The sequence below is a fragment of the Lynx canadensis genome, chromosome C1 (assembly GCF_007474595.2).
Source record: "Lynx canadensis isolate LIC74 chromosome C1, mLynCan4.pri.v2, whole genome shotgun sequence".
Lineage (NCBI taxonomy): Eukaryota > Metazoa > Chordata > Mammalia > Carnivora > Felidae > Lynx > Lynx canadensis.
In genome coordinates, this window is record NC_044310.1 from 219179399 (window position 1) to 219202639 (window position 23241).

Consider the following 23241-nt stretch of genomic DNA (forward strand, 5'->3'; position numbering starts at 1 on the left):
ACCGACCTGCTTGCTAGGGCTGAAGTGGACAGGCTCGGCCAGCGGCCCCACGGGCTTCCTTCTGGCCGGAGAGTGGGGTCCCCGAGGGGAGGGGGCAGGGTGTCTGGCACCTAAGGGAAGAGGGACACTGACACTCCACTGGTCACCCCAGGCCGGCCTCTCCTTTACTGGCCTGTACGGTCCTGGTGCACAGTCCTCCTCTGCCGGTGCCTCGGGGCTGTGCAAGGTCCCCACAAAGCCCGAGACAGGGTTTCAGGCAGGCAGCACGTCCTTGTCTCCCGCAGGCGAGGTATCTGTATCTGGAGGGGGCTTTCCCAAACCCCGAATCCTCTGGACTTTTCAAAGCAAGGGAACCCACTCTGAGTCAGGCGCGACAGTCTCCAAGGGCAGGGGGCCCAGTCACCCCGGTCATTCCCAAGTCCACGCCAACCGCCAGGGTCAGCACCACCAGCCCAGCGGCCACGCTGCAGTCAGATGATGCCCGGGGCCCTGCCCACGCGGTGGCCTTGCTGGGCGCCCTGGCCTCTCACCGGGAGCTTCCAGGGAGCGCCTCCGGGCAGCCTTCATTCCCCAGGACCGTGACTGTCAGGGCAGAGGAGGGTGCCTTAAACTCCCACTTTCTGAACTTACTTATCGTCGAAGCTATTTGTTTAGAGGGAGCATTTTTATCAGAAGGGAAAAAACAAAGCTGTTTTTATTTTAAAAAAAGAAAGAGAAAGTGCCACGGACAATGAAGACACAGAGTAACAGTCAACCTCTGCTTTCTCCCAGGGCATCCACCGTACAGGCACCTGTTAGTACCTGCTGTTGCCAGATCGATGCATCAGAGAGCGAGGCATGCCGGGGACGGACGCGTCCCTTCTCGGTGGGCCTGCGGCTGTTGCCAGAGGACATGCGGAGAACTGTGGTTAGCCTTTGATAAAACACAGCCTAAGTCACGAACTCGAAAGCAGAGGGCGTCCCGGCGGAGAGAGGGCACGGGCCCGACAGCACCTGCCCTCAGTGCCATCGCGTCCCTCTCGGGAGCACTTCCCACGTCCCCCGGGGGACAGAGTCCCAGTGCCACCCCATTCGTCACTGCCATCCCCTGTTCTTGGAAAACGATCTGGCAGGCCATGCGTGTCACCAGACAAGCCCCCCGTCCTGCTCTGGAAACCCGTGACCAGCAGGTCCGGAGCAGAATCCCGATCTCCCCCAGGGGCCACACAGGGAAAGGGATTTCAAGAGCGGAGATACGACACCAACAGCCATCCAGAGGGTGAAGGGGAAAGGAGGACCCCTCCCGCCGCCCCCGCCGCCGGCCCCGTCAGGAACACACCGACGTTCTGGAAACGTCTGAACCAGAAGATCAGGCGCGCAAGGCAGCAAGTGCAGGTTTCTAGGGCTGGCCACGCTCAGGTGACACCGTGGCCTGCTGTTCACGGCCATCCTGGGGACCGCCACGGCCGTATCTGCCTCCCAGCCGGACGCCTAGCGGGGAGGCCAGGTGCCCGCAGGGCCTCAAGGGCCGGGCAAGCCCCGCTGCTCTCGGGCTCTTCCCTCGTCCTCGCGACCAGTCTGCATCGCTCGCTTGAGGTCCCGTTCTCCCAAGGTATCGCTTCAAAACCACCGTCGGGATGAGTTACAGACAGCCAAATACATCACCGGCGTCTCCAGGACTGTCAACACAGCGCAGTCTCCTAACTGGGTAAGTGACAACAGCTGTGGTGTGGGCCGCTCCCCCCCTCACCCTGAGCAGCCGCTGTCCCCGGCGGGGCCTCCCACAAAGCCACCGGACCCCAGGGCACCCTCGGCGTGCCCGCCAGCGCCAGCTCCCGCTCTCCGCCCCCGGCGCCGCGTCTGTGCCGACATCGGCCTGAGTCCCGACCCACCCCCGGCCACCAGGGCCCACCTGCCGTTGCTGCGGGGCCCTGCACAGGTGCGTGCACGCGTGCACACTCACAGACACACTCACCCATGCGCCCAAACACACACACTCAGAGTGGAGACACACGCACACTGATACACAGTCACAAAAGTACACTCAGCCACTCAATGATGCGCGCGCACACGACGACACGCACACGCTCGGTCACACTCGCAAGTGCGCCCACTCATAAGCCTGCTCGATGCACTGACCGCGCTCACGCACGCTCCTTCACACAATGATACGCGCAGATGCACCCCCGCACCCACAAGCAAACGCGTGCCCTCACTCACACACGAGCAGCCCAGCACAGGAGACCCGGCTGGCCTGGCGTGGCCGGTAGAGGCAGGGCAGGGCTTTGAAGGCCAGTACAGACGGAGGCCTGGGCTTCGAAGGCCGTGCCGTCGGGGACGCGGCGCGCCAAGCCCGCGCGCGGGTCTTATGGGACCACCCCGTCCCCAGTCTCGCTAAAGGAGGGACCAGGGCTGAAAACAAGCGAAAAACCCCAGAGGGGGGTGGGGGAGGGGGAGGCGGCCCCAGCGCTCAGAGGCCTCGGCAAGCGCCCGGCCAGCACCTGGCATGTGCAAGCGCCCTGCGGTGGGCAGAGGACTCCTGCGCCTTTGCCGCACCGGCCTCGCGGCTCGGAAGGGAAGTCGTTTTGAATCAGGAACCCTGGACCAGATCGCAGTGCGGATGAAGGCAGGGGGCCGCCCGTAAGGATCTAGGGGGGGAGGGCAGGAAGAGGTGGTGGGCTCAGGGCCGAAGGAGGAAGCGTGTGGCGTCCGTGGGAACCCAAGGGGAGAGATCCGGAGGGCGGCTGGAGACCCAAGTCCGCGGCCGGGAAGGACGCGAGCTGGACCCGCACTGGGGGACCTGTTGTCGCAGGCACTAACAGAGAGACCTGGGAGGGCTGAGCCGTCGGCGAGGAGCGCAGGGTGTGAGGGCCACCGGCGTGTTGGGGGCACGGCCACCCACGCGGTGAGCGGGACGGAGCGGCCACGCAGGAGGGGGCCGGGGGCTGCAGGTCCGGGACCCAGGCCCGGGAGGGGCACCCACAGGCGTGAGAGGAAGGCCGCGGGGGCCGGCGCTGACCAGGGGGCGGCAGAACCCCGTCTCTGAGCTCCCCACCGGGCCCGACCCCACCCTTCCGCCCGTTTTTCCTCCAAACGTTCCCCGAACGCCCGCCCTGTGCCTGGTGTCCTGGGCCAGGCCACTCACCGCTTGTCCTAACGGCCAGGCCGGGCACCACTGCCTGGGGAGACAGGAGGCGGCGACACGCCCCGGGGGCAGGCAGACCACCTATCCTCACAGCTGCCCGCCCCTCCTCCCACACCCTCACCCACCCCCAGGCAACTCCAAACATTCACGTCAACACGAGCTTCCAAACAGCCTGACCGAGGAGAGGCCTCATCCGGAAGATTACAAGGGGGAGGGCGCTGTGGGCTGCCCCCCACCCCGGCACCACGAGGGGTTTTTAGCAGGTGTTTCCACAGCGGCATCTGGAGGTCGGAGGGGTCTGGACGCCCCGCCACCAGGCAGATGCGGGTCCCCAGGAGGCCCCACCTCTCGCCAGTTTACCACCACCTGCACTGTGGGCACCGTCATCCGGCCCAGACGCGGTCCAACCCTCGGGGAGGGAGTGTCAGAGAAGAGGACGCGTGTCCGGGGTTCGCCCCCCCTTGCAGGTCACATCGTTGTCACCTTCACAGCCCCTCCCCCCCCCCACGACTCACGCGTGCTGTTCCCACAAGCTTCGGCACGTACTGCATTCACCCTAGAGCAGGGCTGGCAAATGCTGGGCACCGGTACCCCACCCCCGCTGCCCCCAGGAAGGCGCTGTCTGGTCGCGGCCCCCTCGGCAGAACCCTCTAGACAGTGCTCTGGACCGTCACCAGGCCATGAAGCAGGAGGTGCGCTCTGCTGACTGCCGTGGCCCTACAGCACGTGTCCGCCGTGGGCGATAACGTGGCATTCCATCTGCGGCACAGCCACTCGCCTCCCGGCCACGCCCGGGACCTGCCCCCAGAAGCCGCTGCACCCTGTGGGCCAGGCTGAGATGGTTAACGCCCACCAGCCACGACCAGACGGAGATCAGGGCCCAGGTGCCACTCCTCTGCCCCCAATCGCCCCGTCCAGCTCGGACCCTGATACTTGTCCGCTCCGACCCGAGTGACCACGCCTGGGGGACAGTTAAAGAAAACCAGCAGGCAGGGGCTGGGGTGGGGGCCACTGGAGGTGTTGGTCAAAAGCACACCCTTCCCGTGATGGGACGGACCCGACGCACAGCACGGGCACGACGTGTAGTAACACTGCGCTGTGCACGTGAGATTGCAGAGAGCGGGTCCTGAGCGTCGTGTGGGGGCAGGGACGTCTTCAGGGATTAACCGACGTGGGATCATTTCACAACCTGCGTCAAATCAGCACGCTGTACGCTTTAAAGTACGTACAATCCTTTTTGCCAACGATGCCTCCAGAAACCTGGAGGAAACCCCAGCAGACAGCAAGGGAGTACTGTGTTGCTGTCACAAACGTGACAGTGCAGACCAGGGTGCGGGGTGGGAGGGGGGACCCCTGTGGAACCCGGCTCCACGAATAAGCCCAGGCAGAATGTTCCATGACGGCAGTGAGAAAGCACCAGCGCCTCACAGACCAGAGGCTTCGTAGCAGAGGCTTTTACGGAGAAGGCGGGGGAGGGGGGGGTCATTCCCAGTCAGCTCCTCTGGGACAGGGACCGCATCCTCACAGGCTGGGCCACCACACCAGACACCGCAGCCGGGGGCACTCGCAGGACCCTTCGGCCTGGCCCGGGGCATCTGTCGCCGGACCATAGCCAGAGTGAGGGCGGCCTAGGGTACCGAAGATTCTTCCTCCAAACGTCCCATTCCACCCCCGTCTCCATCAAGCCCAGGAAGACGTCACCAGGGAGCACTCTCTTCTCCGTCGAGCCCAGGAAGACGTCACCAGGGAGCACTGCCCCACCCGTGTCCGCGCCATGGGCACGGCTTGAAGGCCATCTGCTAAGTGCAGCCGCGTCTTCACGTGCCAGTGCCCCCGCTCCCCGGCCAGCTGGGGCAAAGGGGGCTTGGCCGGCCAGGAAGGAGGAGCTCGTGCGAGTCCTGGGGTCCACGGCAGGCGTGGGAGCACCGGAGACACACACAAGCGGCCACATCCGGGGAAAAAGACAGGACGCACTGACAACAGACAGGCTGGTGATTATCCACGGACAAGTCCTCAAACACCGTTCCCCTCAGCAGGTCCCCACGCACCCGGGACCTGCCCACCCTGACATTTGTCTGGTGCTGCAGGCCTCCTCGCGGTTCCTAAACTTCGGGGCCAGCCCCCCCCCGGCCCTGCACTCCTCTGCACCCCCAGAGACAGTCCCTCAGGGCCCTGCTCCCCGTGGCCCACGGGACAAAGCCTGAGCCAGCCTGCGCCCACCAGCCGTCGGGCCACCCGACTCCACTCCACTACCTCTCCGCCCAGCCCCCCAGCCTTGGCCGTAACGCCACGTGGCCCCTCAGTCGCCCCTGCCACTGGGAACTGCAGGGTCCTCTGCGCCTTGGACCAGAAGCCCTGCCTCAGCGCGATCACGTCCGTGAGCCAAGTTCAGCCCGTGAACCAGGGCGCCGATGGTTGAGGGCCGGGGTGCGGTCGGCTAAGCCCCCTCCCGGTTACAGAGCAGCTGCGGTAGGAGAGGGGTTCCGACCAGTCTGGGAGGTGCTGCAGGAAGACAGGCGGGCTCGGGGAGGCGGCACGGGCCAGTCTGTGGCCCGCGAGCCACATCCCTTAGGGAAAGGGAATGACACGGTCAGGCTTGGGAACGTGGAACACGGTAACTGGAAGGAACGGGCTGCAGAAGGCCTGACGACATTCTCCAAGGGCTCCCCGTGAGTTAAGCATGAGCACATACGTGCACACACGTGCACACTTAACGTGTTAGACAGTACGACGCTAATGATACATCGCACACAGTGGGTTGTGCTTTCTATACGCAACGCGGTATTTCACGTGTCGTACTTACATGTACACGTACGTTTTATATACTCGCAAAGATGGATAATTATCACACACACAAGTGTTTGTCTCTTCCCATCTCCTCCCCCACAGGTGGCAAACGACAGAACAAGAGCCACCGGTCTTTAACCAGAAGTGACGCCTAATGGGTACGAAGGTTCGGTTTTACGAGAGGAAAAAGTTCCGGAGATCCGCTGCACAGCAAGGAGAGCGCACTCGGTGCCACGGAGCTGCGCACAGAAAAGCGGTTAAGATGGCAAATTTTAAGTTACGTGCTTCCTACCGCAGTTAAAAATGAAGGTCTCTTTTGGGAGCTAGATACACACACACACAAATTCAATGAACTGCCCCAGCGGTTTACCGCATGGCATATTTCCCTTCTTTGTCCCCAACTTCGCAGCCGCCTGTGCTGAGTGGACTTCTCCCCTGAGCCTCGCAATCCGTTTGCGAAAATAAGGAAATGCACCGGCTGACTTCCCAGAGCACAGCGAGCACTTACTACGAGCCGGCGGTCCCCGGTCAGCGGCACCTCCGGGTTACGACAAAGCAAACAGACACTCGTGTCCCCATCGCCCAAGAAAACGGCGGGAAGGGACTGGCCCAAGCCCCCACCCGCACCCCCATCAGGACGTGGGAAGTGCATCTGCAATGAGTGAGCACGTGACCAGCAGGCAATGCTCGGGTGACGGCCGCGGTCAAGGGCCTGCCTCCCTCCATCAGGACAATGAAGCGCGCAGCTAGCCGGCTGGGCCGGGGACAAACGACTCGCGCTTGGTGTTAGCAGATTCTAAACGTGCGATTTCCAATTCAGCAATACCCTTTCTTTTTATGCAGTCACTACCACACAAACATGCCTCTTTGTTGTCTCTAACTACATCTGCATGCAAAACACAGTCTAGCCAGGAAAATGCAAGTTCTGGGGGATGGAAACCCATTTTTCAAACGTGAAAGGGAAATGAAAAGAAAGAGAGAGAATAAGGTACGCTTTATTCACATGCGAAAAACACAAATGAAAGCTGATTTCATTTCTTCACCCCAACCTGGTAAATGAGGTATGTAACTTGACCCTGAGTGGTTTCAATATTACTGCTCGAGCTCTATCTCTGGGCAGCGGAAACAAACCCGTCTCGGGCCAGATGCACGTCACGTGGTCGCTTACTTTCGTCCTAAAAGTATTCTGCACTTGAGGACAAGAGCCTCACTAGCGACATCAAAGCCGCCCTGGGTGACGACCCCCCGCAGTGGCCTCCCACGTGCAGGACTCGGGCCGAAGGGGCGGTCACGTAGCCACCGCCCGGTCCCCTGTGACACAGGCTCCATCAGCTGACAGAGGCTCACTGGGCACCAAACCGGTCCCCAGGCACCCGGCCCCCGGGCAGACCAGACCCGAGGGACGACCCGAGCGCCTCAGAGCTCACACCGCCCCACCAGGCGACAGCCTGACTTTACCTGAGGTCCCCTGATCCCTGGCTCCCCGCGGCAATCAACTACACAGAACCACACCGACAGCAGCTGGCTTCCCAAGCGAGGCAGGGCGCGCACCCACGTTAGCAGATTAAAATTAGGCACCCTAATTATTAAACTGTCTCTGCAAAAGCCGGAAATACCGTTTTTTAAATGAACAGCAGAATCACCGGATTTATTTGCCCGCATGTGTGTGATACCCAGCCTGTCTCTCCTCATCCAGGCAGTCATAAAACGTGCTGCTGCGGATTAAGTCATTAGTATTTTCCCTAATTACAGTAACCGCTTGTTTGTAGAGCTGATCCATTCTCCCCATTCGGTTCCCTTCCCGGTAACGAGATCGGGAGCGCTGTGCTCCGAAGCTCTCAGGCAACCCGAGAGCAAGGCTTGGCGCGAGACGCCTCTCTGATCTGCAACTGCGGGACCCCTCCGCAGCGGCCGAGATCGGCCACCCGAGAGACTGGCCACGGGGCTCTCATCGCTACGGGTCGGGGGCGGGCTTGAGCACGGAGGGCCCCGGGCAGGGGGTCTCCCCCACGGTGGGGAGAACCAGTGTTCCCACGGGCGGGGCCAGGCCGGGCGAGGCCAGCGCACCCCAGGCGGGAGCTCTGCCGTGCCAGCTCGCGGCTCACCCGCAGACCCAGGTGAGGCGTGCGCCCCCGCCGCGTGGCACAGCCACGGGCCGCGTTCGCGTTTTACTCCCGCGGCTCCGAACCTCACTAACCGTCCGGCTCACCGGTTTCTCTCCCTTCAGGCCAGTCCGGTGCCCAGGAAGACACGGCCGCTCCCCGTGGCCGTCCCGGTGCCCGCCTCGCTGAGCACCCCCGCTGCCCTCGCTGCTCCAAGCCCCCTCTTCTTGCGGTGAAGGGTGCGGGCACGGGTCGGGCCGGTCCCGCACACCGCAGCTCAGAGGTCTGACGTCTGGGGGGTTGGAATCCGAAAGAGGGAGACTCGCGCTGGCAGCTGGGAGAGCGAGCCCAGCTCGGAGAACAGGCCTGATGGCACCGGGCAGGGCCGGGACGGGAGGAGAGGCCAGGGCCGGTCTCTCCACCCCTCGGCCAGAACAGGTGCCTCCACGCCCGGTGCCTCTGAGAACCCAGACGTGTCCACGGGGAAGGGGCAAGCAAAAGTTCGTTTTCCAAATCCGGCACGCCGAAAGTTTGCCGGCTGACCGCCGCCCATTCCTTTCCGTCGCAAGTAAAGTAACCCCACAAGGACTCGGATTCAGTTCCGGCATCCTCTGCCGCCCCCCCCACCCCAACACCCGAAGGCCACGCTAGCCTGAGGAGCGCAGAGGAGGCAAGGACAGAGCCGCCCCGCGGCAGGGAGGAAACTGGGAAGGGGACCCCGGCTGGGGAGGCCACCGGAAGGCGAACCGCGTGATCATCTGAGCATTCGCTCCGAGCGACAGGGCGTGGCCCGCCTCCACCTTTCTGATCGGGGAGCCAGGAACACCCCGGGGGAAAAAGGGGAACACGGGTGTCCCCCGCTGCCGTGCCAAGTCAGGAAAACGGTGGGGCCTAGCTGCACAACAGTTTAACATTCTGCAGCTTCCACAAAACTCCCAAGTACATTAGCCTGTGGGTCAAGGAGCCTGGAGCTGCTCTCAGCATCTCCTCGCGGCCCGGGCGCAGGAGACGGCGGCGTGGGCGCTCGGTGCACATCACGGGGCGGGCGTCCGAGGGAAAGGCCTCTTCCGGACCCCCTCCTACTCGCACAGGCACCTCGGCTCTCTTGCCCAGTCTTTCGTGGGCCTGGTGTGGTCACAGGCCCGGGGCCCTTTTGGGAGAGACTCTGAACCTCAGCTTCCGGTAGCCTGAGGCCTCCCAACCTTGTCCGCGCCATGGAGAGCTAAGAAAACGGTCTTTCCTCGGCACAGGGGGTGAGCTGCTGGGGACAAGAGCCGAAGGATGGGGGCTCCAGCCGTGAGCTCGGCACTCGCAGCCCAGCCCTACAGTGGGAGGAGCTGGGGGCAGAGACAGGCCCTGGGAACGTGGGGACGGGTGGCCACAGACACCACCTGCTTCCTTACGTCTCAACCTCAAGCCTAGGAAAGAGCCGCGCCTCGCACAGCTCAGCCTTGGGGCCAAGGCTCAGAGACAGTGCCCGATTCTATTGGTTTCGCCCCTGGGGACTTCCAGAGGACGGCGTGACAAAGGCAGGACTCGGGAGCCCCTAACCGTGGCCGCCTCATCTGTTATTCATTACAAGGCGGAAAGAGGACAGAGTCCAGGAGAGACGACGGTCAGGCTCAGAGACAGCAGGAGGTCACGAATGCACCTTCTCTGTACCGAATCAAAAGGGAGCCGCCCAGCCACCCAAAAGAGGCAGTCTCCTGCCGCTGTCCTGGGAACCCAAGCAAGCCTGACGCGGGCATTCATAAAGGCCGAGGGCAGGAAAGCCCAGGAAACGAGGTCGAGGCAGGTCCACGTGGCCGGGAAAAGGTCACAGATGGTGGAATGTGGGGAACGGAAGCTGGACCCAGCCCTAGAGCCCCCACAGGTGAGGCAAAGGACCGAGTTTTATTCGGGAATGGGGAGCTGTGACCACCACGCAGGTGTGCCGTGACATGGCGAGGAGAAGACTGATGAGGTCAGGAGGCAGGCAAAAGAGGGAAGGGTCCCAGGGAGCACGCTTCAGGGTGGCGGTCTAAGGCCCCGGCGTGGAGAGCCAAATGCTGGGAGAACGGGGAGCGGAGGCACAGCTAGGAGAGGGTGGGGACCACAGGCGAGGGGGCCACTGCCACAGCCAGGCAAGAATCCTGGCTCCGAGCAGGCCCCGCGCCACCCCTCAAGGTCTCACCGGCTGGTGTGGACAAAGGGGCGCCGTGCCCTGGAAAGGCTCCAGACGAGCGTGGCCCCGGGAAGCAGGTCCTGTGGGTGCCCGGGGCAGCTGGAGGCCTCAGGGGCCAGGGCACTAGCTGACCGAGAGCCAGGAGCCATCGACGGGAGCACGCCGGCGCCCGGCCCCAGAAAAGGGGAAAGCTGGTGGCTCCAGGGGTAACCGCTGGACCCCCTTAAGAAGCACCCATCAAGTCTAGAAGAGGGAGAGCCCGGCCCAAAAGGACCCCTAGCCCCTTTAACAGGAAAACTCCTGCGTGCACAGCTATGGTCCCGAGCACGCAGCCCCTGCCTGAGCAAGCCGGGCTGCTGAGGATGGAAAACATTAGCCGTGCTCAGGGCTGGGCAAGGGGGTGAGGACAGCACGGTGCGGAGGGAGGACCTCATTGCACCACCGTTCCAGAAGCTCTGCCGTTTTTTGCTAAGGGGTGGGCGGCCCGAGGTGAGCGGCGGAATTCCGCCACGGGAATCACGAGAGGAGCCAGACTCTCAGACTTCACACGTGCCCCTGCGTGTGTGCGTGCCTCCGCACACACAAGTACACGTACGTGTGTCTATGGGCGTGCACACACGTGCACACGTTATGTGGGCGTGTGCACGGGGCCGGGGCGCACGCACCGGGGCCATACATCCCAGAACTTGACCGTGAGCTGAAGAGAGGGGAGACGGGGCACTGGTGACAAAGGGCCAGGAGGACGCGACCTCGGGTGCAGCTGCCCCGCCCTCAGGAGCCAGCGTGGCCACAAGCAGGGGCCGCACCGGGTGTCCCACTCTCCCCGCGCCCCGGACAACTGCCTCCTCCAAGCTCAGTTCCACCACACGTGACCCAGTTGTGCACCTGACCACAGGGCCCGTCACCACCAACAGGACAGCCGGGAGAGGGTGCACCTGCCACCAAAGTAAAACCTCCCGGGGCGGGACCCTTCCCCACCTGGGGAGCTGACAAGGCCCAGCTTTCTGTCAGCAGGAGCAGGGGCTGCGACTGGCGCCAGGCCGAGGCCCCCGGGCCGTCAGGGCACCCCTCGGCTAATCCCCGCAGCTCAGCCAGGCCAGGGGCTCGATGTGCTGACCGTGCAGACAGAAAGCAGACCTGGGCACACCCGGGAACGGCCAGGGTGCAGCTTGAACACGGCCAGCCAGGACGCACACCCGGCCCCCTTTTCACAATGCCGGGCCCTCGCTACTGCTTTTCCGACCCAGAAGCGCACCGCACAGCGAGCCCTGCGCCTCTGCCCAAGGGGCAGACAGCTGTGCTGTGCGCTCCTGGTAGTGTGTAAGGAAAGAGGCCTGGGCTCGGCGCTGCCTGGCTCGAACCCAAGCTGCCCGCCGTCCCACCACCCTGCCTCCTCCACCGTCAGCTGGGAGGAAGCGAGGCGGAGAGGACCCACGGATGACATTTAATAAGACCGCGGTGCCCGGCGCTGAAGAAATACCGTGGGATGCAGCCGGGCATCCTTCCCAACCCATAGAGGCCACTGGCCTCGGAATGTCGCTTGATCATGACAACAGTCCTCCCCAGCGGAGCCCCTCACGCCCACTTTGCTGATGGGAAGACTGAGGCACAGGGAAGCTGGATATCTGGCCACTTACACGGTGGGAGGGATGTGAAGGGGGATTCTGCGACACATCCACCTGATGCCAAAGCTCGCTCTCTGCGTGGACCCCTTGCCTGCAGGGAGGCGGATGCGATCGGAGGGGCTCCAGGAACCACCAGGCCCGAGTGTGCCACAGCAGGCAGGACTCACCCTCTGCCTCCTCAAGGACACCCTCAGCGTGTGCCCGCCTCTGTGCTGGGCAGGAGAGCTGACACGGGTTCAACGCCTTCCGGAGCGTTCTCAGATGCCTGCCTTGGTCCTCCTGGGTTGCCTGGGAACACTCCCCTGAGGGCAGGGGGTGAGTCCTTCGACAGGCATCAGGAGGCCCGGCCCCTGCCATCTTGTGGCTCCACTGTCCCCACTCCCAGGGCCCCTCCCAGGGGCGGCGGGTCCAGCAGGTCAGCCGGTGGAGGGCCAGAGTCGAGGAATCTCCCTGATGAACTCCCATCCCCCCTACCCACCTTGCCAACAGGCCGGCTCTAGCCACATGCCCCAGACTTCCGGTGCCCGGGGTACACCCGGTGTGCCCCAGCGGCCGCTGCCACGGCGGTCCTGGTCGGCGCCTCGTTTCTGGACCCTGCTGAGCCCTTCGACCCCCGTGACCCCCACAGAAGGCTGTTCCGGAACTGCTGCTAGGGCTGCAGAGAGCAGGGCGCTCCTTGGCGGCTGCTGTCCACCAGGTCCCTCTTCAGCACCCCCCCTCCCCTTCCTTCCAACCACAGTGATTTCCACACAAGCGAAGCTGACTCCCCAACCAGCTTCCGGAAGAGGCCGAGCCCCTCCGTGCGGCCCATACCCACGGCCAGTGACGGTTCAGAGGTGGACAAGCGACCTCAGCCACAGCAAGCAGAATGGATCCAAGACTTGTGCTGGGACAAACACGCTCTTTCCCGGGGGCATGAACCAGTGTGCCTGCAGCTCCGAGAGCAGCTCACAGGACCCTCTCAGGCCGGGAACGGACGCTCCCCAACAGGGGAAAGAACGAGCCCGTCTTGATGACGAGGCGGAGGAGCTGGATCAAGCCCTGCCTGAACCCTGCCAGCCCTTCACCTGACTTCCCGGGAAGGCAAGTCAATCCGTTCCCTGCAGCACACGGTGCTCCGTGAATCCACCGTGGAGAGATCCCATGTGACGGCCAACTGCCGGAAACATCTTCCTGCTCAAGGCTGAGAGCTACTCCCGAGAATCCCTCAAACAGCCTTTCCCGTAATCCCCGAGAGGACATAATCTGGTCTCCTGTTTCCGTGCTCCTCTGTTCACCAGAGGCTACCTGGTCCTACAACAAGGCCACCGCGGTCCCACCTACGGAAGGCTGTGCCCACAGGGCACCAGAAGTACCCAGCCGCTAAGCTCTCCACCACCCTCCCCTGCTCCCCACGTCCCACACCCGCAGCCCCTCTGCCCGAACCTGCGTACCCAGGCCACACAGGTCCCCTCGAGCCGTCAGCCCGCAGCAGAGGGTCATCGGAGAGCACAGCAGCACGGTGGCAGGAGGGGAGGGATACCCAGTCCTGTAGCTGACATGTCACGTGGAACAGCGAAGAGAAGTGGAGACGGGGCCGACCCCCAACAGGACTTGAACACGCACCCGGGTGGCCCTGGGGCTGCTCCCTTTTCCAGAACGCCAGCAAGCATCACGGACGGTGAAATCCTGGCATGAGATGTCCATCACTTACGTTCACGGATCACCCTCGGGGCTGGGGACCTTGGCATCACTAGCCCGGGGACGAGTCACACCGTGGCCGAGGCCCAGGCGCAGCGGGACAGCCGCCGCCATGCCCCAAGCCCCGTGTGCGACAGCAGAAGGCCCTCCGGGTCCCTGACGCGCACAGCGGCGCCCTCGGAGCTGCCGGTGTCGAGCGTGCTGTGCGCAGGGTGCTGTGAGCGGTCAAGGGCAAGAGCTCTGTAGGCTAAGAGACAGCACCTGCGGAGACCCGGACAGACGACTGGCTCCCACACGTGACTGAGGTCCTCCGGGGAGGCGCTCACCCTGCCGTGACCTCAGCCGACACAGGCAGAGACGCCCTGAGCCGGCACGGGGACCTCAGGGGGCCCTGAAGTGACGTAAGGGACACCAAAGTCACCAACCCCCCCCTCGGTGGAGGTCGGGGGAGGAGAAGGGCCGAGCCGTAGGCACAGGCTCCCCGACCCCGCAGCAGCCCCTTCAGCCTCCCGCCTACAGCCGGCACCTCCGACTCGTGGAGACCAGGCAACACGGTCACCACAGCGAAGCGGAGATCCCGACCCGGGTCTGACCCGACACCCACGTCTGCCCGCGGAAAACAACACGTCTACACCTGCGGAAATCCCTCCCGCACACCGCAGGCCCACGGGCACCGCAGAAACGGAGCTGGCACCCCTGCCCGCACCTGGAAGAGTCCACTGGAGGAGCCCTGGGACTCAAGCGCCCGATGCCAGACTCATATGAGTCCCCGCATATGAAACTGACAGCTGGATTAGAGGCTGGCTCAGGTCCCTTCCAGAATGTTCTCCTCATCGACTCCCACCGAGCTTGGGCCCTCACAACTACTCTAAAGAGTCCTGGACACAGAAAAGGCCTCTCAGTGACACTGGCTGCAGGAGAGAAGGACCTCCGGGGCCCCCCTAGTGTGAGCTGGGAGCACACGGGGCCAGCGGGCCACCCGGGGGGCTTCGTGGCAGGTCCCGCACACACCGCTTCCCCAACCGTGTTGCCTCCACCAGGTTAGACCAAGAGAAGCCAGACACACGGCACCTCGCAGGAACCAGACGGAGAGGCACGCAGAAACCCCGATTCCCCGATTAGGTACAAGCAGACCGCCCTTCGTGGGGACAAGCCCCCTGGTCTGTCCAGCTGGCCCTTCCTCACAAGCTGCGGCCTCGGAGCCCCCAGAGCGGGCCGCCACGGCCCCACAACTCCGGCTCCGGCTCACCGGGCTCAGGCTCTGCACCCACTGGCCCCCAGCGCCCCCAGCTTCCCACGCCCCGGTGCACCTGTGTGTGCTCGCCCCCTCTTCCTCCTGTCCCCACCGACGTCTAAGCTCGCGCAGCAGAGGCCGGGGCTTCCTGGTCAAGTCGGGGCCTCTGCATCTGCCCCCGAGGCCCCCCAAGGCAAGGAGCGGTCACGGTGCTTCGCCACCCCTGTGAGGGACGCCCGTTCTCGGGGTGGGGGAGGCTGAGCACCTGTAAGATAATAACTGACCCGTTGGAAACTTGTAGGGAACAAGCTCCCAACCACAACCACCCCCAGTAAAGAGGGCCTGGGGGGGGGGGGGGGGGCCACAGAAGCTTCTCTTCCAAAGTCTGAAATAGACCCGCTCCGGCAACAGCACGGCAGACGCCAGATGACGCCGCTTCTGCGGGAACACACGGCCGGGTCCCCGCCTGAGCGGCACCCCCACTTGGAAGGCCAGCTCGGGCGGTCGGCCGTAAGAACTGATTTATTGTCTCAGGCTCAAACTTCAGTCCAACAAAAGCACTTGACTCACGCGGACGGAGTACTTCGTAAACAATAGTAAACTAACACAGCCTAACATTCACCGCTCCAAACGGAGCAGACCACAAGACGTTTACACGCAGGCTCGTATTAGGGTATCGTACTAAAATTATGAGGTTAGGTAAGAAACGACTTAAATAATGTCATTAATTCCGACATGAAACAAACGGCGAAGTGTCATTAATAAAAGCCGCGGCTCGCCCTCTGGGACACCGGAGCCCCGGACCCGGCCGGGGACGGGCTGTGCGCACAGGCCTTGGCCCCACACGGCGGCCCCATGTGCCACTTCGCCGCGTCACCAGAATCCACTTGACTCGTGTTTATGGTGTCCACTTAAAAGTATGTCATCTCCAAATCAGGACCAAGCAGTTTCCAGACTGAGGCCGGGAGGAAGCGAGCGATTCCAGAGCACGGGCAATAGCAGAGATGCCGCGAGGCCTGAAGACCGGTCCCCGACCAGGCTCTCCACCCAGGCCGACGCCGTGCCCCCTGTTCGGCCGCTCCCCCACTCCCTCATGGAGCAACTCCACCACCAGGACTGGGCACACGCAGCAGGCACGCGGCCCTCGGAGCCCCTCAAGCCCCTGGAGCCCCCAGCTAGTAAGAAGAGAGAACACCAAACCGCCAATGTCCCAACGAGCTACTGAAATTCCACCGCTGGGCCCTGTCAGCAAGGAATCAAAAGGATGCTGGGCTGGGGCGCCCGGGGGCTCCGTCGGTTGAGCGTCCGACTTCGGCTCAGGTCGTGATCTCACAGTCCGTGAGTTCGAGCCCCGCACCGGGCTCTGTGCTGACAGCTCAAGGCTTGGAGCCCGCTTTGGATTCTGTGTCTCCCTCTCTTTCTGCCCCTCCCCAGCTCATGCTCTGTCTCTCTCTCAAACATAAATACACATTAAGGAAGTTTTTTTATAAAAAAAATTTTTTTAAAAAAGGATGCTGGGCTTCCGTGTCACAGTTCCTCGCACGGATGAGGGTCAAGGAAGAGGGAGACGAGGGAACGTAGTGCCAAGGACCAGCAACAGTGTGGACAAAGTCTCCAGGTCGAAGGGGGCTTGTGAAGCAGAGCGGGTAAAAAGACCGAAGCTCAGGGAACAGGACAGGTGCTACCGGATGAGGCAGGGAAAACAGAGGCCAGGGTCAGGCGGGCCTTCCAGGATCCCGAGAACAAGGGGAGGCCATAACAGGGTCTTGCAGAAGGGAAGGAAGGGTACAGGCCTACTCTCGGTAGAGACCACTGAGGATGCCACGTACAGCATACGGACTGTCCCAGAACAGCCCAGACCCAGGAGGCCAGCTCCCCAAGAGGAGAGCTTGCAGGCGAGTCGGGGAACCAGATCCCCTAAACTCTTCTAATGCTAAGCGTATTTATCAACTTCCCAAGGACCTGGTTTTTCTCCTTTATAAATAAGCAAGCTGAAGAGGGTTTTTTTCACCGGTGGAAATAGCAGGGATAAAAAAAAAAAAGTATTACGATTAAAAAGTAACACATGCTCAGAGCAAACATGTATGCAACACCAACATTTACGAAAAGTCAACGAGAGTCCCTCACAGGACATTTCCCTGACACCCAGAGGACCGCCATCGTCACGTTAGAGACCCAGGTAGTCAAGAAAGATAGATAGATAGATAGATAGATAGATAGATAGATAGATAGATACCCTGAGTACTGCTCAGGACCTGCTTTCTTACCGCACTGCACGCTTCTGACGTGTGAGCCCGTGCACGCACATTCCAAGGAAGAAGATACTGAAATGTTTTTAAGAAGTATCGCCTTTATGAACAATGGACAAAAGATCTCCCGCACACATCTGGACACCTAAGTACTTCTCACGTTCTTTCCTAAGAATCAACAGTCCCAACAAACAGAATTGCTGGGATCAGAAACATGACCATTTAAGTTTTCGACTCACAAACTTTTCTGGAGAGTAATTAAGTAATCAGTGTGCTCTCCAGAGAACAAATAGTAACAACAACCAACACTTATATTGTGCTTACTATGTACCAGGCCCTATTCTGAGCAATTTCCACATAATAACTTATTTCGATTTCACAAAAACCTTGTAAGATAGGAATTATTGTTATCACCACCAAGGGGGTGTTATCAAACAACCTTCACTGATATGATGGGCATAAATGAAATCTTTCACCTAAAATTCTCTGTTAATGAAGCTAAGCTTTCTACATTAGCTACTGTAATTTGTATCATTTATAGGCTTTGCACATCTCACAATAGAGATGCTCATCCTTTTCTTACTGGTTTGCAACAGCTCTTTACATGGTGGCTATTAAGCTCATGTAGGCACATCTTGTTGTGTATTTTTTTTCTCTTGTTGTCTCTTAACCTCACTTACGGAATCTTTTGCCAAAAAGAATTTTCTTTCATTCTTACGCGGTTCTATCTGTCAACATTTTCTCTTTAAGGTTTCTGACGTGGTGTTACAATAAGGATAGATTACATTAGTAGTTTTTCAGAGTTTTTGATCTTTCGAATGCTTTCTTCCAATAAAATCTTCCAAGGCAATCCTGCCGACAAAACAGTTAAGGCCGAAGTGCATTGGTTGGAATGGATGTGGAACACGGGGTGTTCTCTGTTACCCTCACCAGCCCCCAGGCAGGCTCAGAAGATCTTAAGCATGGGCTATACCCGACACCAGCTAACAAGACTGTTAAGATCCCTTCCAGTCCTGGGTGGCTCAGTCGGTCGAGCGTCCGACTGCGGCTCAGGTCATGATCTCACGGTTTCTGAGTTCGAGCCCCACGCCGGGCTCTGTGCTGACGGCTCGGAGCCTGGAGCTTGCTTCCGATTCTGTGTCTCCCTCTCTCTCTCTGCCCCTCCCATGCTCACGCTCTGTCTCTCTGTCCCTCAATAATAAATAAATGTTAAAAAAAAAATTTTAAAAAGATCCCTTCCAGCCCTACAATGCCACACACACACACACACACACACACACACACACACACCCCAGCAGACAGCACGAGAAAGCCAGAATTACTTCCCAGACCCTACCAAAACTCAGGTGTCAGCGACAGCCGCTCCAGCAACAGTCGACACCCCACTGAGCCCAAAAGATACCCCAAACTGTCATCTTCTCACAGAGGCCATGTCTTCCCAAAAGCCTCGACAACGCTGAACTCCAGCCTCAAGACCATCGCTGGCCTGGAAGCAGAGACATGGAAGGGAAGAGGGATCGGCATCTGGGACCTGATTCAGCCACGGGGACCAGATGCTCCGTTTCCTCCTCTGCAAAACGGGTACAGGGGAACCGCGTCACGAGGAGGGGTCCTTACAACACGGGCTTGTTGCTTGTTAGCTAGCGGGCTACGCCACAATCGCTAGTGTTCGGATCTCCTCACTAGGAAACATTCTGGGTTCCGCACCCACTGAGGCAGATGATCTGTCCCCGATGTTACATGGAGGATCCCAAGGAGAGGTCACCTGTGGAGGGCCCTGGACCATTTCTTTTCCAGGAAATGCAGGACGAGGCACATCAGAAAAGGCATTCAAGCGGCCACGGATGCCACAGCCCACCCCGCACCCCTAAACAGACCCCGAGAAGAGAAAACTGATCCTAGGAAGAGAACTCACAGATCTTCCTTCAGGACATTTTTTCCCCCAAAGGAAACGCTCTGGTAACATATGTTGCGAAGGTCTGTTAAAATGGAGCATCAATTTTGACAGGGAGCCCTTCCTCTGACTTAAACCAAAGGACGCTACACCCTCCCCTAAGGTCAAGCCCGACAACAGCCTCGAACCCATGCAGACCGTCTGCGATTGAAACAAAAACCCCTCCCGACTTGACGCCTGCCCCAACCCGATGGGGCAGGGGGCTCAGGCCCGGCCTCCCAGGCCGCAGAGCGTGGGCAGAAGCTGAGGCCTCCACACACCGAGGCCGGGCCGGGCCGGCCCAGACCCCCAGCCGCAGGCACCGATTCGGGTCCAGGAGCCCGAGCCTGGCCACGGCCTGTCGCCCGCGGCCTCTGGGCCAGCAGCTGCCTCTCATTCTGTGCGTCTCCCTCGCTCCCTGCATCAGGTATTAATCTAGTACCCGGGGCAGCTTCTGAGTGATGAAAGCCCAGCCGTTTTCAATAGAGAACGGTATGGACGGATCCTACAGGAGTGATGAAATGCTTCTTCTCCTCTGGCAATTAAGAGTGCACAAAGTCGCCTTTGCCCTGGTGCCACCCCCAACATCAAAGGATGAGAAATTCAAAGCCATTCATGCTGCATTGAAGCCTCACAATGAAGCTGGAAAATGGAAGTCGATTACTGGGCATAAATATGCAGCAGTTAAAAGGAAAGTTATAACGAAATTAAACGGCAGCAACCCCACAACGTGTTCTGGAAACTTCCAGAACTAGAGTGCCCCTGGTAAGCACCAAGAGGGGCACCCTTATGAAGCAGGTCTCTGACCGCGCAAAGGCGAGTTCTGCCGCCCCAGCTGCACGCGGACAGGGTGCCGTGTTGCTCTGTCGACCTCGCTGCCCTAACAGCCCCCGAGGCCTCGGAGAACACGGCATGTGGAGTCTGATTCTGCATGGCTGTGAAGCTGCTGACCACAGAACATTCTGGCTCAGGGCTGCTTAGGCCACATCTGTCCTTGGTCCCGAGGCCCACAGTAGTCCACAGTCATCCCCCCCCCCTCCTCTGCCCCCCGGGGCTCCCCCAGAGGCACTCCCGCTGCCAGCTCGCAGGAGAAAGGACTAACCCTAAAGAGGGCAGTGTTACATCTCCCTGCTGCATAAATCTGCTTCTCTTCTGATTGATGACTGCTCTCCTTGCGAAGGTATTTGATCTTTAAAATAAAAGCCCAGAACACAGAAAGCTATACAAGGCTTACAATGTGTCAGGGTGTGTGGTTTTAAGGCAGGAAAATACTTCCCTCCCACACAAATGTGAATTCTGGGGAAAGATGCCACGGATCCAAGGGAGTAAGTATCTGGGAAAGCTGGATCAGCCTTAAAAATAGATAATTGAACACAGATTTTAGATTTCTCAGGAGCTACCTGGGAAAAAAAAAAAAAAAATTAAATCTCGCCTATTTTTGATATCCAAAACTCCATTCTGATGAAACTTCTCTAGCAGGGTGGCATTTTGCATTTCCAATTATAATGGAGTAATTGTGTTGCCATAGTTACCGCAAAATTCTGCAATAACTTTTGTTGCTTTGTAATTGCTGTAGTGTATATTTGTGTACAAGCAGCTGAGTTTTCCTAATTCAATGCCTCTTCCTCTCCCCGATCCCCACTAACCACCACCTTTCCTGGCTCAATTCTGAAATCACATCAGTTTCATAGGACGATCCCTAACATAATGCACGGAATTACCAGAAGCAATTAAAACTCCAGGCAACCTCGATCGTATTGCAAAAGAAAAAGTGAAACCAGGCCAAGGTGCAAACCCACCAGCATTGCCCCGATCCTGCTGGGCTGGCGCTGGGTGAGGGCTGTTTACATGTTTACTCCCAGGCCTTCCATGCTTAGGTGGTTTGTGGGAATAAACAGAAAAGCCTGAGTGGAGAAAAGAGAGGAAGCAAACTAACTGCCCAGGCCCCTTCCTCCCTCACCGAGGGCAGAGCCGCCCTCAGCAAGCAATTAGGTAGGTCTCTACAGTAATGCAATTAAGATTTAGTTAAGAAAGTCATTAGTTTTAAAATAACTTAAGTTTAATTTCTGCAACGCTTTATTTGAAAATTGTGTCACAGCAGGTCAATTTACAACATGCAATAAAGAAAACACTCATATCAGCTGCTGCAAGTTATTACAAATTTTTGATGTGCATTAAATGAGTACACTGGGTTCCACCCCCGGCCTTTCCAACTGATACGCACGGTCTCGTGCTGTAACAGTGTCAAATATTTCAACGTTAAATGTAAATACGAGATAATTTGCTCATAATCCCGCGGTGTGTTTTTGCAACGCGGGGAAACGCGGCTCCCACCATCTGGGCAGGACCGGGCCACAGCTCGGCCCGTGGAAATCCTGCGGGCACCCTCCCGGGGTCGCGGGCAGCACCCCCACCCCTCCCGTCACGGACCGGGGCACCCGCGCCGCGAGCCCCGGGGAGGGACGTTTTTCTGCAAACTCACAGCCCTGGACAAAGTTACATAAACGGCGCCCGCCCGGCTCCGGGCGCCCCCGGCCCACCTGCCGCGGGCTCGGCCTGGGCGGGCGCCCCGCGCGTGCTCCCCACCCCACCCCACCCCCCGGAGGCCAGCCGGCCGTCCTGGCCCGGCCTCGGCGGCCCGGCTCCGGCGCCCGCTCCGGAAAACCCACGGGCTGGGCGCCACGCGCGGCCTGGCGCACGGGGCCGGGGCCGGGCCGGGCCGGGGAGCGGACCCGGGCGTCCACCTGCCGGGCCGGCGGCGGCGGGGGGCGTGGGGCCGGCGGCCCGCGGGCTGGGAGGGGGGGGCGGACGGGGGGGCGGACAATGGCCCGCGGGCCGGGGCCGGGCCGGGGCTGCGCTTACCGCGGCGGCGGCGGCGGCGGCGGGGCGGGCGCTCTAGCCCCGCGCGGGCGCTCCGAGCCGCATCTCCTCAGCCTGCGCCGCCACCACCACCACCACCACCACCACCACCGCCGGCGGCGGGCGGGCGGGCGCTCGGGCGGCGGCGACAGCGAGGACGCGGCCGCGGCGCGCCGGGCCCAGGCTGCTGAGGCGGCGGCGGCGGCGCGGGCGGGCGCGCGGGCTCGGGCGCGGGCGGCGGCGGGGACGGTGCTCCGCGGCGGCGGCCCCACAACCTCCCCTCCTCATTCACAAAAAATTGACCCACGTTGAACCATGATGCCGCTCCCCCCTCCAGCACGGAGCCGGGCGCTGATAGGTCCCGCCCGACGCCCGTCAGCCGCCCCGGCCCCGCCCCCCAGCCGGCGGCTCTGCAGCCATTGGCTGCGCCAGCCTTGCATCACCTCCCCTCCCGGGCCCCTCCCTTCTGCCCGATTTCTAACGAAGAGCTCGTCAATTACGGTTCGGCCCCGCCCTCCGACCGCCCTCCCCGGCCGCCCGGCCGTCCTTCCATTGGTCCACTGGGGCCCCGGGTACCGCCCCGTGTGCTCCCGCCCCTCGTCCCGCGGCGGCCAACCGCTAGGCCAGACGCCGCACAAACGGCAGGGATGCTCCACCTCTGCCCGCCTTCCCGCACACGTCCTGGACCCCGTTGGCTGCTCGAATTGCCAATCCTGGGGGGCGTGGCTACCAAAGGACGCTCCAGGCGCCAGTCGCTGGGCGCTTCGCGGTTGAGAAAGCGCAGGGAGCCGGGCGGCTTGTGATTGTAAACGTGGGCCCTCGTCCTGGCGAGCTCCACTCGGCAGCCCCGAAGAGCTGTCCTGTGCCGGCCTAGTGATCGGGACTGCGCGCCTAGCGAGCGCACTCTTGGGCGCGGGCTGAGACAGGCGGCCGCTCGGGCCTGGCCGCGGCCTCCATCTTGGGTACTGGCGGCGGTCACGTGGTGCGGCGTGCTCCGGGAGACGCACGGGCGGCGTGGAGGGCGAGTGCGCAGGCGCGGCGGGCCCCGCCCTGCCCCGCGGCGGGAACGCGGCCTGCGGGGCGGAGGGGGCGCTGGCCGGCGGCTGTTCCCCGACGGGCGGAGAGCGGGCCCGGTGCGCTCCGCCGGCCAGAGTCGTCCGCGCGCGGTGGTCCCGGGCCACCTATCCGCACCCAGCGCTCCGGGGCTGTGAGCTGCCGTGTCGGGGTGGTTTGGGCCGCGTGGTGTGGCCGCTCCGTGTCCCGCCGGCCCTGCAGACCCCGCGGGCTGCCCGGCGGCGGGCGCGGAAAGCCACCTGCGGCCACCCCCGGCCTGTGCCCCCCCGCAGCAGGGTACTCGCCCTGCGGCCTGCGTGCGCCTCCCGCTTTCCGGAGTGGCGTTTGTGGCCCCGTGGGAGGGAGCACCCGCGAGGGGCGTGCGGGTGCCCGCGGGCGGCACCTGCGGGCTGGCACCGCGCTGCGACGGC

The 23241-nt window shown here is 61.5% G+C and overlaps 1 protein-coding gene across 3 annotated transcripts in view; it reads right to left on the reverse strand.

Annotated features, from left to right (window-relative positions):
* The window catches only part of HDAC4 (histone deacetylase 4), a 226751-nt gene extending 204927 nt beyond the window's left edge, over positions 1–21824 (reverse strand). For 2 of the 3 annotated variants that reach the window (XM_030328205.1, XM_030328203.1), the window contains exon 1: positions 21761–21817. The gene's annotated coding sequence lies outside the window, so the exon portion shown is untranslated. Of the gene's footprint in view, positions 1–21760 lie in introns of all 3 variants that reach the window. The other variant, XM_030328206.1, reaches the window with a different exon arrangement.
* Positions 21825–23241: the final 1417 nt, after the last annotated feature.